Source organism: Trachypithecus francoisi, unplaced genomic scaffold, assembly GCF_009764315.1.
Source record: "Trachypithecus francoisi isolate TF-2019V2 unplaced genomic scaffold, Tfra_2.0 Lachesis_group10, whole genome shotgun sequence".
NCBI classification, from domain to species: Eukaryota; Metazoa; Chordata; class Mammalia; order Primates; family Cercopithecidae; genus Trachypithecus; species Trachypithecus francoisi.
The window spans coordinates 88,695,155-88,705,785 of NW_022681455.1; the positions used below are offsets into that span (position 1 = coordinate 88,695,155).

Sequence of the window (10,631 nt, forward strand, 5' to 3'; positions counted from 1 at the left end):
GAGCCATGACCGTACCACTGCACACTCCAGCCTGGGCAACAGAGTGACATCCTGTTAAAAAAAAAAAAAAAAAAAAAAAGAGGAAACCTTAGGTTAAAGCCTTGGCTGGTACTGGTACAATAGATGCTGCTGGTCCTGTCTAATCCCCTTCACCTAGTTGATACATTCACCTCCCAGCTGCTGTGAATGATGGCAGCTAGCACTTAACAGCCACACCCTTCTTTTGGAAATTGCCTCACCTGGAAATAGGTGGGAGATTATACCATCATCCCGAGGTATGGAGCAATGACTGATTGATGCAAGGCACAAAGGCCCAGCTCTCATGCCTTGAAGTGGTTCAACTCTGGTCCCATTCCTGTTTCAGAGCTTCAGCTGGCCCCACGCCTTTGCTTAGCCTCTTTCTGTTTCCCTCCCTCCTTCACCAGGAGTGCCCCCGTAAATCTCTTGCACAAGAATCCCCACCTTATATTCAAGCCCTGGCTTGACTTCTAGAGAATCTAAGATAGCAGGCAACAGGAGCTAGCTGGAATTGTGTAACCTTAAAAATTATCCTTTTTAATATTTTTGCCTGTGTTGATTTATCATAAGATATAAAGGTTTTCTATTTATAGTAGTGCTACTAAGTTTTGTGTAAGTGTAATATTATTTTTAATTTATATATCTCTCTCTATATAATTAAATTATAAAGACCAGCATGGGCAACATAGTGAGACCCCATCTCTACAAAAATTAGCAGGGCATGGTGGTATGTGCCTGTAGTCCTAGCTATTTTGAGAGGTTAAGGCAGGAGGATGGCTTGAACCTGGGAGGTCAAGGCTGCAGTGAGCTAGGACTATACCACTGCACTCCAGCCTAGGCAACAAAGTAAGACCCTGTCTCAAAAAAAAAAAAAAAAAAAGCAGGGGTTGATAGAAAAAATAAAAAATAGTTAACTTGGCATGGTGGCACATGCCTATTCCTATCCTATACTACTCAGGAGGCTGAGGTGGGAGGATCCCTTGAACCTCAGGAATTTGAGGCTGAAATGAGTTATGATTGCACCACTGCACTCCAGCCTGGGAAACAGAGCAAGTCCCTTTCTCTAATAATATATATATTATTTTTATTTTTATATTTTAATTTATATATACATATATAGGTTGAGCTCATACCTGTAATCCGAGCACTTTGGGAGGCCGAGGCAGGCAGATCACCTAGATCAGGAGTTCGAGACCAACCTGGCCAACATGGTGAAACCCTGTCTCTACTAAAAATACAAAAATTAGCTGCGCATGGTGGTGCATGCCTGTAATCCCAGCTACTTGGGAGGCTGAGGCCGGAGAATCACTTGAACCCGGGAGACAGAGGTTGCAGTGAGCTGAGATCTCACCACTGCACTTCAGCCTGGGTGACAGAGTGAGACTCTGTCTAAAAAAAAAAAGTGTATATATATATATATATATATATATAAACTTTATAATTTTTATAATATTTGTTTTTTATATTTTTATAATATTTATTTTTATTCCATTTTATGCTATTTATAATATTTTTTAATGATATTTAATTTATATATATAATCTTTTTATATAATAAAATAAAAATAAAAAATAAATAACTTTTTTTTTGAGATGGAATCTTGTTCTATTGCCCAGGCTGGAGTGCAGTGTCACGATCTCACTGAAACCATCGCCTCCCAGTGTCGTTCACTGCAACCTCCGCCTCCCGAGTTCAAGTGATTCTTGTGCCTCAGCCTTCTGAGTAGCTGGGAGTACAGGCACATGCCACACCTGGCTAATTTTTGTATTTTTAGTAGAGACGGAGTTTCACCAAGTTGGCCAGGTTGGTCTCAAACTCCTAGCTTCAAGTGATTCACTCGTCTCGGCCTCCCAAAGTGCTGGGATTACAGGCAAGTGCACCTGGCAGAAATGGACTATTAATACATTAAAAAACTTGGATGGACCTCAAAAGCATTATGCTGAGAAATCCACAAAACTAGGTGCTGTGTGATTCTTCCATGAAACTTTAAAAAGGCAAAGTTGGCCGGGCGCGGTGGCTCAAGCCTGTAATCCCAGCACTTTGGGAGGCCGAGACGGGCGGATCACGAGGTCAGGAGATCGAGACCATCCTGGCTAACACAGTGAAACCCCGTCTCTACTAAAAAATACAAAAAACTAGCCGGGCATGGTGGCGGGCGCCTGTAGTCCCAGCTACTCGGGAGGCTGAGGCAGGAGAATGGCGTAAACCCGGGAGGCGGAGCTTGCAGTGAGCTGAGGTCTGGCCACTGCACTCCAGCCTGGGCGACACAGCGAGACTCCGTCTCAAAAAAAAATAAAAAATAAAAAAATAAAAATAAAAAATAAAAAGGCAAAGTTACAAGGACAGAAGGAAGATCAGCATTGCCAGAGGCTGAGATGGGAGGGGAGCGACTGCCAAAGGGCATGGAGGACCTTTTTGGGTAACGGAAATATTCTATATATTGTAATTGTAGTAGAGGCTATAGACTACATACATTTATCAAAATGTATCAAACTATATACTTGAAATGGCAAATTTTAATGTACATAAATTATACCTTATAAAGCTTTTTTTTTTTTTTTTGAGATAGAGTTTTGCTTTGTTGCCCAAGCTGAAGTGCAGTGGCACAATCTCGGCTCACTGCAACCTCTGCCTCCTGGGTTCATGTGATTCTCCTGCCTCAGCCTCCTGAGTAGCTGGGACTACAGGCACACACCACCACGCCCGGCTAAATTTTGTATTTTTAGTAGAGACAGGGATTCACTATGTTGGCCAGGCTGGTCTTGAACTCCTGACCTTGTGATCCGCCTGCCTTGGCCTCCCATAGTGCTGGGATTACAGGCATGAGCCACCGCACCTGGCCATAAAGCTGGTTTTTAAAAAATAGAGGCAGAGCATGGTGGCTCACACCTGTAGCTCCAGCTACTTAGAAGACTGAGGTGGGAGGATTGCTTGAACCCAGGAATTTGAGGCTGCTGTGAGCCACTGTCATGCCACTGCACTCCAGCCTGGGTGAGAGAGGGAGACCCTATCTTTAAATAAATAAATAAATAAATAAATTAAATGAAATAATAGTGCGGCCGGCCGCATGTGGGTATAGGAGAAATTATGATGATGGCAGGGGGAAGAGACCAAGTGGGAAGAATGTTTCAGAGGGAGATGCCAAGCCTTTACCGAGTAGGTAAATTAAACTCCTGGAGTCCACTCTAGTAATTGGGCAAGTTTGGTGGCTCTGAGCTGGTTGGGGTGAGTGGGGAGGAAGTGGAATGTGACTCCCTGACACAGCGTCAGGCCTGATGCTTATGACAGATGCAGACCTCTAGGGAGAATAGTGGGCAGAAGCCTTCTCTCCTTCTCCTAGGGACAGGTTGAAGAGAAAGCAAGGAACCCCTACCTCTACATAGCAACACCTTTCCTGGTCTTTGGGTCCTTCTTTTTGTTTTTTTTCCAAAGAGACAGGGGCTCCCTCTCTCACCCAGGCTGGAGTGCAGTGGTACACTTATAGCTCACTGTAGGCTCAACCTCCTGGGCTCAAGTGATCTTCCTGCCTTGGCCTCCCAAAGTGCTGGGATTATAGGCACGAGAAGCCATCACACCTAGCCAAGTCTTTTTTTTTTTTTTAAGCAAATATCCCTGGAAAAGAGGAAGAATGAAGAAAAAAGAGGGTATTGAGGAAGCTGGCAAAGAAAGATCTTTCCCCATCCCCCCACCTTTGAGGCAAGGTGGGGAGCAAGAAGAGTGCTTGGTGACAGAGGTGAGCTCCAAGAGACCACTTCAGAGGACAAAATGGGCCCTGAAGCCCCCAAGGGTACTCGGCCAGGAGCCTTTCTTCTCAGCCTTGAGCTTTCGGCCGCCAGGTCTCTCTCAGTCTCCCATCTTTGTCTGACTCTTTCTGATGGAAGGTCACGCTGAGCCAAGGTGGGATGCTGACATAAAGCTTACAAGGGAGCCTGCTCTGAGAGTCCCCTCAATGTTGACTTAGTATGAAGTCAGCTTGTCCAAACATCACCATGGACAGTACTTCATTAGATTAAATGGCTTCTTTTTGCAGAGAAGAGCCTGTACTAATATTTGCTTTGCATCTTGTAAAATCATATGGAAATAGGATAATGATGTTGAAAATAGAAAAAAGAGTGAATTCCCAGAGAGAGTGTGGTTGAGATAGCTGTACTTTCCAAGCAGCCCCTCCTCCCCCATCCCCAGCCTCTCACTCTGAGCAGCCCCAGCCTCAGCCAAAGGTGACTATCAGGCTCTGGAGTTTATTCAGATGCTCACATGGAGAGTTTTTTAAACTTAGACTCAAACCACCTTTCCCTTGGTGAGTCAAGGGTCTGTTGGTTTTGTTGTTGTTTAAAAATTTGCTAAGAAATTCAAGGAAAGGCAGTAAACACGTGTATGGTTGTAAAAAAAATCTATGACCCATAAATATTAATGAAAAAATTTCTTTTTTCTTTTCTTTTTCTGTTTTCTTTCTTTCTTTCTTTCTTTTTTTTTTTTTAGAGACAAGGTCTTGTTCTATTGCCCAGGCTGGACTACAGTGGTGGGTCTCATAGCTCACTGTAACCCTCAAACTCCCGGGCTCAAGCCATCCTTGAACTTCAGCCTCCCAAGTGGCTGAGACTACATGCAGGTACCACCATGCCCAGCTAATTTTTTAAATTTTTCATGGAAATGGGAGCCTCACTCTGTTGTCCAGGCTGGTCTGGAACTCCTGATCTCAAGCAATCCTCCTGCCTTGGCCTCCCAAAGTCCCGGGATTACAGGCATTAGCCACTGTGCCTGGCTTTTTTTGATCATTTCCTTAGTGAAATGCATATTGTTAATAATGTGATTCACTAATTTGCCAAACATTTACAGAGTACTATGCACTGCATTCCCTGCACTATGATAGACACCAGGGTTGTACTAATTCGTATTTGCATCCATTTGTTTTTCAACAAATATTATTGAGTTCTTTCTGTGAGCCAAGCACTGAGTGAGCCTTCAAAGGACAGGAAGGAGTGTGAAATAGCTTAAGTTCCCTTACAATTTTGCCTTACAGGAGGCAATGAAGGATTCGTCTATTCAATTGCTCCTTCCTGTATTAATGGACTCCAGGTTTACTCCTGCACATCCACTACTGGGCACTAAGATGTGGGGTGAGTATAGCCCTGTCCTTTCGGAGTTCAAGGCTGGACACACCCCAGAATCCCTTCCCAACTCTGTTGCCATTAAGTCACTCAACCAGACATCTGCTAGACAGAATGAGGGGCACACATAAATGTGAAACAACGGCCAGCTGACCAGCGAGGTGTCAGTAGCTGGCCCAGGCTCTGGCCCAGGGGACCTTGGGGAAGGCCAGCACCCTTCTTGGTGGCAGCCAGTACTTCCCCTTTGCTCACCTTCATCGTACTTGCAATGTCATTTAGCACAGTGGCAGTGTGTCTTATTCAGATCAGTGTCTGGCACATAGTAGGTGCCCAGAAATATTTGTGGCCTGACTTCAGCCAGCTTCCCAGAGCAACTGAGTTTCTGGAGGAGGAGGCCTTTGGGGCAGGGTTTTGGGAGGCCTTGGTGTGCTGGCATGCAGAGGCACCAGTATTTAGAAAAGTGTCACCCACATAGGCTGGATACCATGGTGTATGCCTGTAATCTGAGCACTTTAGGAGGCTGAGGTGGGAGGATCACTTGAAGCCAGGAGTTCAAGACCAGCCAGGGTAACATTGTGAGATCCTGTCTCTACAAAAAATAGGGCCAGGCACAGTGGCTCAGGCCTGTAATCCCAGCACTTTGGGAGGCCCAAGAGGATGGATCACTTGAGATCAGGAGTTCAAGACCAGACTGGCTAACACAGCAAAACCCTGTATCTACTAAAAATACAAAAATTAGCCAGGTGTGGTGGCGGTCACCTGTAATCCCAGCTACTCAGGAGGCTGAGGCAGGGAGAACAGCTTGAACCTGGGAGGTGGAGGTTGCAGTGAGCCAAGATCACGCCATTGCATTCCAGCCTGGGTGACAGAGTGAGACTCCATCTCAAAAAAAAAAAAAAAAAAAAAAAAATTACAAAAAGGAATTAGCAAATGTGGTGGTGTGCACCTGTAGTTCCAGCCACTTAGGAGGCTGAGGTTTGGGCCCAGGATCGTTTGGGCCCAGGAGGTCAAGGCTATAGTGAGCTATGATTGTGCCTCTGCACTCCAGCCTGCAGGACAGAGCAAGATCCTGTCTCTGAAAAATAAAATAAAATAAAAAGTGCCACGTATGTAATAAATGCTCCAAAGAAACATTAGAGGTGACGTTGGTGATGGCGAGGTTATTAGTCATGAGTGACCAAGAAGCCAAAGGCGGAGGCTGGAGCCAGTTCCTGCAGATGCGTCCAGCTCTGGAATCCTTGGAGATGTTTCTTTTTTCTTTTTTTAAGAGAGGGTCACTCAGGCTGGAGTGCAGTGGCACAATCACAGCTCATTGCAGCCTCCAGCTCCCTAAGGGATGTCTTTGAAATCCACGGATAAAGATGTTTCTCTGCCTTTCCCTTGTCAGAGAAGCTGGGGGCCCAGCAGCTGGCAGGGTCCCCATACCCCCTCCTGGAAGCCCACACTGCAGGCTTGTCCAGGAGCTTGCTTGGGTGGGACTTCGCCGGGCTATGCACAGCAGTCCTCCCAGTCAGACTCCAAGGGACCAGTGCTGCAGAATCAGCCCCCACCAGCACACTCCCATTTCCTCCTCTGCTGTTGGACACGGCTCTCAAGTTACTTCCCTGTGTGTGTGCTGGGGGAGTGAAGGGGACTCTATTTATCCTTCAACCGACATGAAGGAAGAGGCTCATTGTTTTGCAGGATGACAGAGGAATTGCTCGCTCTGCTATTTATAGTTGAAATGTTATCATTTTGCCTTGTTTTCATGGCCTGAAGTCCCCAGCGCTTCCTGTGTAACAGTCCTCTCCCTTTGCATAGTCTGCCTTTAGTTTAAAATCTTGGGGGTGGGCGTGGTGGCTCACGCCTGTAATCCCAGCACTTTGGGAGGCCGAGGAGGGTGGATTGCTTGAGCTCAGGAGTTTGAGAGTAGCCTGGGCAAGATGTTGAAACCCCATCTCTACTAAAAATACAAAAATTAGCTGGGTATGATGGGAGCCAGGCCAGCTATTTGGGAGGATGAGGTGGGAGGATGGCTTGAGCCTGGGAGGATGGCTCAAGCCTGGAAGGTGGAGGTTGCAGTGATCCCAGATTGTGCCCCTGGACTCCAGCCTGGGCCACAGAGCAAGACTTTGTCTCAATAAATTAAATTTAATTTAAACAAAAAATAAAATATTGAACCCTGTGATGTCAGGACTCTCATAAATTCCCAAGAGCCATAGTCACCTAATAATTCCAGCCAACATCTATTGAAGGCTGACTGTGTGCCAGGCACAGGTCTAAGCACTTTACATGGATTCATCCAATCCTCACAGCAACGCTTTGAGGCAGATGCCACTATCATCCCCACTTTACAGAGGAGAAAACTGAGGCACGGGGTTTGTAAATTACCTCTCCAAAGTTGTCAGGTGATAAGCAGGAAAAACAGACTCCAATCTCTTAATCACAAACACCTACATCTCGAAGAAAGGCAGCTCCTGTTTCTGGAACTTGGATTGGAAGAAAAGTAAAGACCAGTCTGACACCATGGCACATGCCTGTAATCCCAACATTTTGGGAGGCCAAGGTGGGAGGATCGCTTGAACACAGGGATTCAAGACCAGCCTGGGCAACATAGGGAGACCCTGTCTCTACAAAATATGGAATTAACTTAGCCAGGCATGGTGGTGCGTGCCTGGGGTCCCAGCTACTCGGGAGGCTGAGGTGGGAGGATCACTTGAGCCTGGGAGGTCAAGGCTGCAGTGAGCAGTTGATCGCACCACTGCACTCCAGCCTGGGCGACAGAGTAAGACCCTGTCTCAAACAAACAAACAAATAAACAAACAAAACCCCCCCAAAAAACAACAAAAAACTAGACCTTAAACACTGCTTCATTTTTAGCTCCAGTTACAAGCAAGACAGTTTCTTTTTTGTTTGACTCTTCCATCATCCCAGGGTACAGAAGCCAGATAGTGGCCAAGGAAATGCAGTCTCTGAGCACTGCAGTGAGAGCTGAAGGAATAGTGGCTGACAGCAACTGACCCGTGACCATTTCCTGGTTTCCAGCTTCCTCAACCCATTGGTCAGCTTCCCATCCCATGAAGGATCAGCCTGGGGCCAAAAAGGCCACCTGCAGAGAGCACCAATGCCTTGTGCCAGAGACCACGCTAGGGAGGGACTGCAGCAGAGGATTAGAGGTGCTTTGGTTTGCTTACTTGTTTTATTTTGCTTTAATAATTAGGGTGGTATCCAGACCCAACCATGGTTCTTTTTGCCCTCTTTAGGCAGCAAAGCCCAGAGTCACCTGATGCCTCAAAGGAGGTGATTAAAGTGGAAGAGAAAATATTTTCCTGGCTTTGAGTTTCAAATGCCTATGCCTTTAGGCAAATAGAAAGGACTAATCTAGGCTGGTCATAGTGGCTCACACTTATAATCCCAGCATTTTGGCAGGTTGAGGTGGTAGGATCACTTGAAGCCAGGAGGGTCACTTGAGACCAACCTGGGCAGAGTGAGACCCAGTCTTTACAAGAAATTTAAAAATTTGCTGGATGTGCTGGCCCGTGCCTATAATCCCAGCTACTCGGGAGGCCAGGGTGGGAGGATCACTTGAGCCTAGGAGGTTGAGGCTGCAGTGAGCTACGATTGTTCCACTACACTCCAGCTTGGATGAGACAGGGAGATCCTGTTTCAATAATAATAATAATAATAATAATAATAATAATAGGACTAGTGAACTCGCCTAAAGATGGGGGGTGCATAATGAAGAAAACCAGCACCCTTCCCCAGGTGGGGGAATACAGACGTTGATGGGTCCCGAGAGGGGATCCCTGACCCTTGTACCTTGTCTAAGCCTCAGATTGGGAGGCAAAACATCCATCCAGACAGTGGAGCCGATGACCAGAGAGCACCCAGTACCATTTACTGGGAAAGGCCCTGGGCAGGCGCCAGACACAGAGGAAGAGGAATGAGCTGGAGCCAAGGAGGCCTCCCCAGTGAAACACTGCCAGGCGCCCGACACCAGCAGAGGCCCTAGACCTGGGGCACAGAGCAGAAGGTGTCCCAGCAGCAAGCTGTGAGGACGGGTGGGACCCCAGCCCTTGATAGCAAGCCCTTGATGACTTCCTCAATGGCAAGCCCTGAGGAAAGGGGCAGGACCCCCAGATTATCTCAGATGACATTTCTGCCACCTAGCATAACAGGGGCTCAGAATAAAATTGAGTTATAAAAAAATAAAAGTAAGTCCCATTTTACTCTAATGAGGCATCCTCTAAAGCCCCCAAGTGTGCAGCCTGGAGCTTGGCTTGCTGCATTGTGTGGAGATGGTATACACCGTTCTCCTCATGGGGCATGGGCAGCACCATTCAGCAAACCTGTTGCTTTTGTGCCTTCATGAAAGTCTTTCAGGAGTGGTCTACACAGCAGGTCTCTCGTCACTCTGGGGAGCCCAGTGGCTCAGAAGCCCCCTGTAGTCTGGGGAAGGTCGACTAAAGTACATCTAGCACAAACAAGCTTCCAACTCACTCACCTCCCTGTGTTCAGCTTGGAATTTCAAATACCAAAAAGTAAACATTTGCAACTGATGGCCTCAATGTACAGTCTGGAGTTCATAGGTCTAAGCTTCCTACTGGTGCTCCCCTCAAGGTCTGCCATTACCTGGGCTCCACTGCCTGCTAGGCTTCATGACCCCTCTCCAGGGAGGCAGCAACCCAAACACAGCTGGGCGGGCATGCCCTTCCTTCCTCTGACCCCATCCTTCACCATCCCACTCCACACCATCCACACTGCCCAGTAAGCAGCCCTGGGGAGCTCAAGACTTCGCTCAAACACCACCTCCTTTGTGAAGTTTTCCCAGTCAGTGCTAATCAACCCTTCCTCTGTGACCTCACCGTGACAAATACAGATGGCTACTGCTGCCCTGGCACTGCCTTAGGAATGAGTCTGTTTTCATGTCTTTTTCTTCCACTGCAAAACTTCTGGGGTTCAGGATAAGAGAGAGAGAACAGGGGGCATCAAATAGGGTTGCTAACTACTTTGCTATGTAAAAGGATGTTTGTGAAACAATACCCCAGCCCCTCTACCTACCGTCACCATTATTTCATAAAAGCAAGGTCATATTAACACAAAAAATAATAGGAAAATCATGACCTTAGAATGAAGGATGCTTCTTCACAGAAAGGTCTTTACAACTTCCACATTTGTACGCACATGCGTTGGCCCAGGTTTCTCATTTGCCCTCAAGTCGCAGAGTGGTCCTAGAATATAAGCTCCGCGGGGTGCCTGGGAGCCTGTGAGATCACAGCTCTGGCCACTGGGGATCCCTGGCAACCAGAACCCGAGGGATGCCCCTCCGATGCTGCCTGAGGCCCTCCCCATCTGCTCTCAGTTTGGGATGGTGAGTGAGACCGGAGGCCATGGGTGCCGATGATGTCACCGGGAAACTCCCCGTGTGTGTCAATTTACGCTTAACAAGGGTGGTTCTCAGCTGATGAATCCCATTTGGTTGAGAAGCCTCAGACTAAAGAAGTTCCTAGGCAAGGCTTACTGGAT

General features: G+C 47.0%; 1 long non-coding RNA gene across 2 annotated transcripts in view; it reads right to left on the reverse strand.

Annotated features, from left to right (window-relative positions):
* LOC117088745 overlaps window positions 1-9,870 on the reverse strand; it is a 44,053-nt gene extending 34,183 nt beyond the window's left edge. The window contains exon 1 of one of the 2 annotated variants that reach the window (XR_004439296.1): window positions 9,738-9,870. This is a non-coding gene — a long non-coding RNA (uncharacterized LOC117088745). Of the gene's footprint in view, window positions 1-9,609 lie in introns of both variants that reach the window. The other variant, XR_004439297.1, reaches the window with a different exon arrangement.
* Window positions 9,871-10,631: the final 761 nt, after the last annotated feature.